This window comes from Lepidochelys kempii, chromosome 1 (assembly GCF_965140265.1).
Source record: "Lepidochelys kempii isolate rLepKem1 chromosome 1, rLepKem1.hap2, whole genome shotgun sequence".
Lineage (NCBI taxonomy): Eukaryota > Metazoa > Chordata > Testudines > Cheloniidae > Lepidochelys > Lepidochelys kempii.
The window spans coordinates 155,055,850-155,062,938 of record NC_133256.1 but is presented as its reverse complement, the minus strand read 5'-3'; positions in this window follow the sequence as shown (position 1 = coordinate 155,062,938).

The window sequence follows — 7,089 nt, the reverse complement described above, 5'->3', positions numbered from 1 at the left end:
CCCCAGATTCAAACGTCACCGGACTTTGGGAGAATTTTGATCAAATCATGATCTGATCCTCATGGTTGATGCCGTCTGATCTTAAAAGACCAAACATCTCCAGACATAACTGATAGGGGAAAAATGCTATTTGCAAATATATTAAGAGAGTATGACAAACAACAAAGAATGAACACAGCATAAAACTATGAAAATGTTCTTCAGTGCCTACTTGATGTGTCTATTAAGTCAAAATGAGGTTCATGAAAGTGATGTATTTTATAATTTGAGCTGCCATGCTCAACTATTATAGTTCAACATTCTATTAGATCATCTTGACTTAGTGTTTTATATTCATTCCTACCACACAGTCTCATCAAGTCTGCATCACTTTGAAAATGTCTATGGAAAAGGCAATGAGTGTTAAATTCAGAAAAAATTAGTCATTGTGTGAGTATTGTCGTTAATAATTTTCATACTTTGGAAATTCAGGGCAAATGCCAGAAAGAGTTTTGAGGGCTTTATTCATATCAAATTGAGCAATGATGGATTTCTAATAATGCTAACATAATATTTGGGATTTCCATAGTATGCCCTCCCAAGACCTCTAGTACTTTACAGTCACAGATTAGTTAGTTAAGCACCTCACTACCCATAGTATTTATGTCATTATTACAACTATATATCTATTTTATAGATCTACAAGGACATTTAAATAACTTGACCAAGGTCATATGGCGTTGCATGGAAAGTCAGTAGCAGTGTCATTGGAAACAGAACGTGCAAGAGTCCTGACTTCTAAACACTAGAGAACGCATTCAGTCAATTAGTAGAATAGCGTAGTATAGTTTTAAATGATCCTGGCTGAAGAGGTGGCAACAGAGTGTTGGGATTAGGGATTCTAAACAATTTCCTTCCCAGTCAGAGGGGTTACGGAAGAAGTGAAGACCGCACACGGTGGGAGATGTTTTAAACCCCGGTGATTCATTATAATGTAGGCAGTTAAATATTTAATATGTAGGAAAATATATATAGAATTAATGTGGAACACAGTTTTCAGACATAAACACTATCTCCATTACTATTATTTGGAATGGTAATCATAACAGTATAGGGCTGGAAGGGACCTCGAGAGAACATCTAGTCATGCCCCCTGTGCTGAGGCAACACCAAGTAAACCTAGATAATCTCTGACGTGTTTGTACAACCTGTTCTTAGAAACCACTTGTGATGAGGACTCCACAACATTATTGGAAGTCTATTCCAGAGCTTATCTACCTTTATAATTAGAAAGTTTTTCCTAATATGTAACCTAAATAGCCCTTGCTGCAACTTAAGCCCATTACTTCTTGTCCTACCTTCAGTAGACATGGACAGCAATTGATCACAGTCCTCTTTATAACAGGCTTTAACATATTTGTAGACTATTATAAGGATCCCCACTCAGTGTTTTTTTCCTCAAGACTTTTTTTTTAACCTTGCCTCACAGGTCTTGAGATACGCGTACACCAGGAAAATGCACTGCATTAGAAAAACATGTTAATTAACGCAAAGTTAAACACAGTCTAGCTCTTAGTGTGGCCTAAGACAGCAACATTTCAAAATGTATTAGCTGGTCATGGCTAATCCTAGTGTCCTCCAGAACAAGGTAGCGTGTCAACCTGTGGCTAACCACAACCACCTAACGTGTTTGTGTAGATTAATACACAAAGAATGCAGTTGCATTTAAATGTATAACAAAACAGCAGTCTTTCAATGTTGTAAGGTAAGCTCTCTTTTATTTTGTAGGGGAAAACATTTCTTTTAAAAACAATGGTAGTGGTATTAAAAATGATGTGCAGTGTGTATGAATACAAAAATTCAGTTTTTAAATCATTTGGCTGTTGAGATGACATCTTGCCCAAAGTCTCTTGGATGCTCCAAAAACTAAATGGCATCTTGTCTGCAATTCTTAGCATATGTGCAACATGCCTCAAGTGGCACATGACCAGGATTCATCACCAAATTTTGGTCCGCTGGTTGGATCATTAGCTTCCCTGGCCTGGGCCAGGTACTGACGAGAAGTGGGAAGTTAACGCTAATCCATGCCCCCCTTGTCTGCACTAAGAAGTTACTTAGGCTCTGCTGAGATCTACTGATGGAAGAGTATTGTGAAGTGATTGGGCAGACTATGATAGAAGGCTGTAAAAGATGTAATACTGAAAAAATTCTAAACATTTAATTTAGAAGCCAGAATACTTAAGAACCTGCTATATATGTTCCACAGACAGAGATTTTAATGGCCAAGAGCTGAACTAGAATAATATTATTAAACAGTGGTGTCTTTCTTGACTTCGTACTCTCTCTTGACATTGGATGAAGTGCCATCGCTGTTGGTATGCCCATATCAGTTATGCAAGGATGATTATATGGACTATAATGGAGTGAAGAAATCAGAAACATTGAGCAATAATAATTTTTAAAAAACCCAGAAAATTTAAAAAAGCGGAGGGGGTCGGAGAATAATCTTCCTCTCTTTCTTGAAATATGACTGGAGTGTTGTTTCAAAGATTTCAATGTCTTTAGAAGGATTATAATTTAAGATCAAACAGACAGTTTCACTGAAGTCTAGTCTCTTAACATTCTGGTTTAGTTTCTGAACTTATAACTAAATATATAACTCACATACTTGTTTTTAAAAAAAGAGTAATAAGGCTTGAAAGATCCTATTAATAGAAGAAGAATTTGACGTGAGAGGAAATATGCAGCCTGTGAAGATATCAGGTGTTACAGGCAACTGTTAATTTGTCTGAGGGATTTCAGATCAATGAAATCCTTTAAGGGGGAACTTGATCTGTGGAAGCTGATCAGCCTTCTTCTACAGGGTTGTCTAGCCCCAGACTGGAGCACAGGCCTTGTACTAAGTTTGTTTATATCTGGTGGTGTAAATATGTTCTCTTCCTTCCACCTCTACCCAAGGGTGGCCATTTCTTCCATCATTACCCACACAGTGCCCTCCCAGTTGCCACTAATTCATATCCTACTTCTGAATTTTGTGTTGAGGGACTTGACCTGTTATTGACCTATGCAATTCGCTGAGGTGAATTTTCACCCTTCATACATGAACAAATTAATGGTTTTAAATATTAGATGTTAGAGGAAAATTAGTGGTTATTAACGAGAGCATTATTGTTATTTTGGACTGGTATAGTTACCTTCCTTTTCATTAGCAATCATCTCTGATCTCATTCTGGCAAATTAACTGACTACAAAAGTGGAAGCTTTATTAGGGGATTCAAAAATATAAATGTACACGCTTCATATTGTTGATTTTCACAGTGAACAGCAAAAAGAGCCAAGGTGATTGTTTGGAATTAGGGCTATTTTCCAGCTGCTCACAAGGGATATGATGATATATAGTCCATAGGGTTATGTAATGTAACTTTCTTATTACCATCATAGCATCATACTCCTGAATTTTAAATATTTTATACATTCTTTCTATAGTAGCTAACTGGCAATAAGTAAAATGACTTCCTAGTGAAGGATTGTATAATTTAATTTACTTGTAAATGTTTTTTTCTTTAATCCTATTACTCATAATTATACTTCCATACGGTGACCTAAATGTCTCTTTGTCTTTGGTGTTTAAGCTCTTCAAATAGTTCTAAAAATTAATGGGCATCACCATCTTCCTCCAGTCTTCTTTTAACTTTATGGTGCCAAATTCTGCTTTCACAGTGGTATAAACGGACTTAAATGGTGTGGAGTTTGCCTCATTACATGTGCGTAAGAACTTGTACAGGAATTTGTGATGCAGAACTTGTGCTGGAATTTGGGGTAAAGAAAACAGCAAATAATTTCTCTTAGTAGTGATTTCTAAATTCTATATGTAATTTTAATTTGCTGCACAAATATTTGGGGAAACAGAGCCCTTTATATTTTGGAATGGGAACTGTAGGAAAAAAAAGGTCTAAAGTAAAGCTGAGAGTATAATATACAGGGCAGACAGCAAATATCCTGCTAGGTATATTTATCTGGAGGTACAGACAGAGGCAGCAAGTGACAACTGGAGCAGGAATTGAGGAAACAGGAAAGGAAAAATAGAATGACTGGAGACACTGATACTGTTGAGGTTTGACTGAAAAATGAGAAGGCCGTCCAAGCTGGAGAGAAGAGGAAGAGGGACAGATTTAAGATGATCTGAATCCTCAATATTTTTGGGAAGTAAGCAGAATTAGCCTATAGAGGGCAGCTGGAGAAGGAAATCAATCTAGAAAAGCCAAAACCAATCTAATAATAATTTAAAAAGAAAAAAAAAAAGGCGGTCTAACTTGCATCTACCTCCACATGGGCAAGAACTGGGATAAAGTTTCTCAGTAGGAAAAGTGGGGATTGTAGTGAAAGTCAAAATGAAGAGCAAACTAGTTTAAACAGTCTTTGAGATGATGAGAACATTCTTTGGGCTAATTCCTCTAATTCCTAGAGATTTCTTGCGGATCAGATGTTAATACATGAGACTGAAGAAGAGGAACTGAAAACAAGGTGAATGCTGCAGCAGACTAGACAAGGAATCACTGGGTTGGTCGCACTGATTTGGTTCTGGGGGAAGGAATTACAGTCCTGATTTAACACTGTACAAAGTAAATGGATGCTGAGGTGGAGACATTATATCAGTAGGAGTGTTGAATCACAACTCATTATCTGGAAAACTGAAAATTCTCACCACTGAAGCAACTAAACAATTGCAGTATAGATTCTGGTGGCATTGGTGAAAGCAGAAAGGAGCCTTTTTTGGTGCAAATATGAAGAAAGTGGAATTAACTACTTGGTTTTTGCCTACACTATGACTCCCTCCCAGATTTAGAAGAAGTATGGTATTTTATTTGACTTCTCAATTTGGTTCTGAATTATTTTAGCAACTCTGAAACCTGTCATAATTAATTCATTCTTTCAAATCTGAAATGCTGGTAAGAAGAAGCAATGCTATCTGAAAGAAACATGACATTGTTTGCACGGACCTGATTTTATGCAATTTTCTGCAGCTCAAGAACTCCAGGCAAATAGGGTAGTGTTGGATTAGTAGTGAAGTGGCCAAATGCTTATTTACTGTATTTGAGAATCAGAATAAAGATGGAACCTCCACCTGGTTTCACTTAAAATATCTAGATTTTAGGGAGGCTTAATATAAGACCTGAAAGATTGATGACTTTTTATAAGGAAGGTAAAACCTGGGCAGACAACATGGTTCAGTGAAAGAACTTGCTGCTACAGATTCACTGCATTTGTAGCAGGTATAATTATGACACTTTCAGACAAAGCAATATATATACATTGTGGACTGAATGGAAAATGGCCTAATACTTCTGGACTGGAGGCATGTCTGTATTGTCCCTACTCTGTAGCTTTTGTTTAAAGAGATGCAGCTCAACAAGCCAAAATGAAGACATTGGCAGACCTAATTCCAGGTAATTATTGAAATTCCAAATGGTACTTATTAGTTAATAAAAATTGTAATACACACAATGAAATTTTAGTAAAAATTCATTTGGAGAGGAAAATGGGAAAACTTGTCCTATTTGGGACACATTGGATGGTATTATAATTTTATGTAGAGACATTGACAAGAGGTCAAACTTTAAGCCTAAAGTCGAGCACTTTCAGGCTTTTTTATTATTTATTTGAATTTAAAAATTATGACATAATTTGAAACAATTACCTTTGTAAGCAGAATTATAAACTCAAATCTGAATGATGGTCATATTATCCTCTTTTAAAATATTGCACCATTAAACAGTTAGGTTGTTGCAAAGTCCAAAAGCATTTGCCTGGTAGAAGTAGGGTAGAAATGTTATTTCGAAGTGTGCAAATCAGTTACTGTCCTTTTCTCAGTAAGACTATTCAAATATTTTCCTTGTAAAGATGCTTTATTTGGCTTTGATCTTTTCCCATTTAAAACAGGCTGCAGATATGCTTACAGGCTGTTTTTTAAAGGAAACAAATACATATTTACACCATACCAATATTTATTTGTATCTATGGATAAATGTTTGAAAGATAATAGAAAAGATTCTAGTTTTATGAAGCCAAGAATTTTTAAAATGGCTTTGAAATAAATGAAATTTTTACATTCCATATTAAAAAGTATTATTGTTTTATGCACTTGCTACAGTTAGTCTTTGATAAATACATACTTCTCATCCAGTATTCATATTATTTAGAATAACCAGGTTAACAGCAATTTTTGGAGTTCACTTCTCAGGCTAAAGAAGAGTACCTGAAAACAAGGTGAATGTTCAGCAGACAAGGGTCAGAGGGTTAACAGAGATTCTTTTAGCATGCTTCACAGTATAAATAGACTATAGCTTGATTTGTAAAACTGTATGGATTTTTGTTTTCAGATAAATTGGTTTTAAAATATATAGATCCTAAAATATAGGATTAGACTAAAAGGTTGGTAAAACATAATTTCATCAAACAAAAAAACTTGAATGTATAGTTGGGATGGGTATTAAAACCATGGATTTGTATTTTATAAAGCCAAAAAATAGAATTCTATATCAGACAGTTCAAACCTATAATAATGCAGTAGAAATAATTCTTGTAACGCAGCTGGACTGCTGGGTCATGCAAATATATTATTTTGAAGTCAGTTTCACAGTGGATGAGATCTGATCTATAGGAAACAAAGACAAATAATTTAACTAAAATAAATACATCATTTATTTCAAAAAGTTTAAATAACATACAAAAGCCAAATCATTGAACTATTCTTTAATAAGGTAGAGGGGCAGATCCTCAGCCAGTGTATAAACTATGAAAATTTACCCCAACTGAGGTTCTCTTCCATTCTCCAGCTATAATTACAGTATTTTTTTTTTTTTAGATTTGTTTCCAAATGTTAAAAAAAAAAAAATCCATTTAGTTCAGTGGGTAAACATTGTGTAAAATCTGATGACTTGCAGCTATGGCATCTTCCACCATCAGATGCCTGGACTTTGAACATATTCCTAAAAGCTATGTGCATGATTTTTAAAAAATGCACTAAGTCCACTTGTTTCGTTTAATTACATTTCAGACATGCATTCCCAGGTCCCGAAGTGCCTTCCAAAACACAGTGGTTCCTGTCGG